The following is a 4,623-nucleotide window of genomic DNA, read 5'->3' on the forward strand; positions in this document are numbered from 1 at the left end:
CAAGGAAGAAGATATATAAAAGGAAAACTTTCTTACCCGAAAAAGCATTGGAAGGAAAAAAAAAACTGGGAGAAAAGAAAAAGATGGAACCTATATAGAACGCTGATTCTTAGATACCATGAGCTAGAATCTTCAATATATCTCTAAACTTGATAGTAAATCTACTCATCAGAATATAATATTGTCTGCGAGTGTGTTCCTTTAACTACCACAAATGGAAAAAAGTAAATCAACTTTCTAAAAACCAAACTACAAGAAATGAGAAGAGTTACAAGTGCAAAAGTACTTTTTTTTTTGAAATATATAAGTGCAAAAGTACTTTGATGATGAATTAAATAAAAATAACCTATAGAATTATTTTCGGAAAAGATTCTCTTTTTTTTTTTTTCATCAACACAAAAATGTAAAAGCTAAGACTAATAAGAAGTTCAGGGTAAGGAAACTACACAGTAGTACAAACCGTTCTTTGGCCATTCCTTGCTTATCTGAGGCAAATCAAACCAAAAATCATAATTTATAATATAATTCATAAACTAGGAGCCAGATGGATGAAGTTATTGAATTGAGTAAAACTAATAACCCATCATCATCGTCATCGTCATCATCATCATCATCAAGATCTTGATCCCTGTTTCAGACAGAATAATCATAGTAAAGTATAATAAATGAAAACAGAAAAAAAGAGAAAGGGAAGTAAATTAAAATGGGGTGGTTCATTTTAATTTCTAAGTACTAGCTAGAACATGTATATCATAAGAGAATGATATCTTAAAGTAAGAAGAAGCCGTGAAACTCAGGATAGATAGCGCCAATACGAATGAATTGTGTTATATGTGGCGCTATCCCTCCTGAGCTTAACAGATTCTACCTTACTACTCTGCAACAATACAGGCCAATATTTGAGGAACATATATGTGTATGCCATAAGAATCAAACCCCTGCGGAAGAAAACACACACATGCATAAAGGTTGAAGAGAGAGGGAGAGAGAGTAGGTGCTAGTCACTTTGATGAGGAAGGAAAGGGAAAAGGGTTGTAAGCTTATTTATAGGAGAAAAGGGGTACGTGAGAAATTCAGATAATGACGATGAACATCATATTTTATGCTGTCAATTTGAAAATAAATGAATATTAATTTTGTTGATAGAAATTCATTTTTAATAAATGATTTTTTAGTCGGTATAATAATTCACTAAAATGAGTGGTTAATATGGATATAAACTTATTTATTTTTACTATTACGGGTGAAAAAAATTAGAAGATAGCTACAAATTATAGAAGAAAACGCATGCTATTTTTTACAACTTAAAATTAATTTACATAATGTATGAGTTGTTTTACACAATATGTAAAAAAGTGTGTGTGTAATCTATATTTGTGTAATATACTTTGTAAGTGTACTTTGGTGGAGTTTACCAATTTTAAATCCATATTCAAATTTTTAGAGTTTTTGTTGACAAATTTGTTTTTCATTGTTAAAAGAGTAAAACTATCATTTCTACCCACGAAAGTTAAAAACGCTGACATATCTACCCATAGAAAAAAGAAATTATCATTTGTACCCATAAAATATGGATTTTGCCCCATAACAAAATTATCCAAACACTAAAAAATTACTTAAAATTCCTAAATTACCCTTATTTTCACCACAACACCACATCCTTCACCCAATCACCTTTATAATCCTAACTCTCTCCACCCAGCCACCACCCATCTTTCCATTTCTAATCTTAAATCCCACAACCACCCCCTTCACCTAGCCACCATCCCTTTTCCTCCAAAACTCACACACGGATACCGTACACACACTCCAACCTGAGGAAGAAGAAGAGAAGAGGAGGGGGAGAAAGACCGCACTGGCAACGTGGGGACTCACTGCCGCTATCGCATCATCGTCGCCGTTGTTGAGGGAGTCCGAAGAAGAGATGCGATCCAGAACCAAGGAAGGGGGAGCTGTCGCCACCGTCGCGCCCTGCTGCTGCCGGCTCCATCACGTCTGTCGCCGCCATTGATTGAGTCCGTCGCTGTCGTTGTCGCTGGTCTGGAAAGAAGAGAGCGCGCAAGAGATCGGAGAAGGAGGAGAAGGCAACGACGCCGGTGGGTGTCACTGCCACCATCGTCGTCGACGCTGTTCAGTGAGGGAGAAAGAACCGTTTTTTCTCTTTGCTTTTTCTATTGTTGTTGTTGTTGCTGCTGCTGCTGCTTTACGTGAAGAAGATGATGATGAAGGTATAGTGGTGGTGGTGGTAATGGTAGTGATAAAAGAGATGAGATGGTGGTGGGATTTGAAATTAGAAAGAAAAAAGGGGGTGGTGGCTGAGTGAAGAGAGTTAGGGTTAGAAAGGTGATTGGGTGAAGGAGGTGATGTGGTGGTGAAGATAAGGGTATTTTAGGAATTTTAGGTAATTTTTTAGTGTTTGGATAATTTTGTTATACATAATCCATATTTCATAGGTACTAATGATAATTTTCTTTTTCTATAGGTAGATATGTCAGCGTTTTCAACTTTCGTGAGTAAAAATGATAGTTTACTCTTGTTAAAATAATAGAAACAATGATTTTGTCAAAGAAATGAGATAAGTATGTTAATTCATAAAAAAATTGTATATATAAAACAAAAAATTACACATTTAAATTTTTTTTTGTCCTTAATTATTGACTGACTTTTATGATTGATCAGAAAATTTATCCTAAAAATAAAGGTGAAATATTTTTATTATTCATTATTCGTGCTATTATAAAAGATTAGATTGCAGTACATAGTATATTTTTTTATTTAAATCCAATTATCTTGCCAACTTACTAAATTAAAATAATTATTTAATATTAAAAATGTTTATTATTAAAACCTTTTAGACTTTCTCATTACCATAAACACTTATAAGAATACTTATATGTTGCTATATAATTCAAGCATTCATACAAATTAACCCTCAAATTTCACTTATTGATTAACTTAAAACATAGATTTTTATTAATTGATTAAATTAACAATTAATACTTAAATATTTACTAAAGCAGATTAATCTCCTACATTTATCGTCTTTATTCATGTTTTTCCTTGTTCAGAATGATTAAAGAGACGAACGTGATTAGTGTTGATAAATTTATTGACCAATTTAATTTGATATAAAAAAAATTTTAAAGACCAAGTTATCCAATAAAAAATTAAGACGACTAATTTAATCATTATTTATTCTTTATATATTTTGACAGCTACTCTAAAAAAATTGATTAATTATAAATATCTTTTTTAAAAAATAAGGTTTTTCGCACATGAAAGCAGCAGCCACCAGCCAGCAGCTTAATTAGAGTGGTTTTTAAAAAAGCTAGGTAGCTAGGTAGCTGGTACTACTGTTTCTGTGTTAGTTATTAGTGCGGAGACGACTTTTCCCTCTTTAAAATATTTTCTTTCTAAAATAGAAAAAATATTTTATTCAATTATTTATAAAATTTAGCTAAAAATATATGTTAAAATTATAAATTACAAAAATATTTATTAAAATACAAAAATTTAAATTTTAATATATTTATTTTGTATTTATTAAAATATTTATATTAATAATAATCATATTATATGTCTTAAAGATACATATTAATTAGGCACTTATTTTTTCTTTTTTCATAATATTTCTCATCTTGGTAGGCTAAGAACTAATGTGTTGCGAATCAGAGCTCTATTTAAGGGTTTGTCATTGGCAAACAAGTTGCTATATGCACAAGACTAACACAACTTAAGCACACTAGTTCAAACTTCGACACTTGTTTAAGCACACTAGTAAACTAACTATTAGACTAACACAACTTAAGAGTAAAGTATCGTTTTTATCCCCAACGTTTGGGATAAATCTCAAAATTGTCTCTAACGTTTAAATCGTCCTACTAAATCTCTAACGTTTTAAAATTGACTCAATGTTCTCCTACCGTTAGGGATCTGTTAACAGAATTGATGGCAGGACAAAATTGAGACGATTTTAAAACGTTAGGAACTTAAATAGGATGAAAACGTTGAGGACAAAAACGATACATAGAAATAAATTTTAATTTTATCCTTTAATAATATCAATTTTTTATGGTACATAGTTATTCAATTATTTTTTAATTACATCTAAGTATATACTTAATCACATTGCTTTTGTTCTAAATAAATTTATTTTTTTTATAATTTTACTCTTAAAAAAATAAATTATAAAAAAATAAATTTATTTAGAATCAAAGTAATGTGATTAAGTGTAATTTAGTTAGATGTGATTAAAAAATAATTGAATAACTATGTACGTAAAAAATTGATATTAGTGAAGGATAAAATTAAAATTTATTTCTATGTATCGTTTTGTCCCTAATGTTTTTGTCCTATTTAAATCCCTAATGTTTTAAAATCGTCTCAATTTTGTCCCGTTGTCATTTTTGTTAAGAGATCCCTAACAACAGGACAATGTTGAGTCAATTTTAAAACGTTAAGAACTTAAATAGGACGATTTAAATGTTAGGGATAACTTTAAAATTTATCCCAAACATTAAAAATAAAAACGATACTTTACTCACAACTTAATTATTAAACACTTATTTATAATCAAAGAATTTTTTAAACTTTTTCCGTATATTTTTTTTAAGATTTAGCTAA

The 4,623-nt window shown here is 30.0% G+C and overlaps 1 long non-coding RNA gene across 2 annotated transcripts; it reads right to left on the minus strand.

Moving 5' to 3' along the window:
- Positions 1-1,047, minus strand: LOC110264914. 2 transcript variants are annotated; one of them, XR_002351251.1, is made up of 2 exons: positions 461-1,047; positions 1-205 (listed from the first exon to the last, which is right to left on the minus strand). It is a non-coding gene; the product is annotated as an uncharacterized LOC110264914 (long non-coding RNA). The 2 variants fall into 2 exon arrangements; XR_002351250.1 differs by having other exon boundaries at positions 447-1,047.

Source organism: Arachis ipaensis, chromosome B07 (genome assembly GCF_000816755.2).
Source record: "Arachis ipaensis cultivar K30076 chromosome B07, Araip1.1, whole genome shotgun sequence".
Classification (NCBI taxonomy): Eukaryota; Viridiplantae; Streptophyta; class Magnoliopsida; order Fabales; family Fabaceae; genus Arachis; species Arachis ipaensis.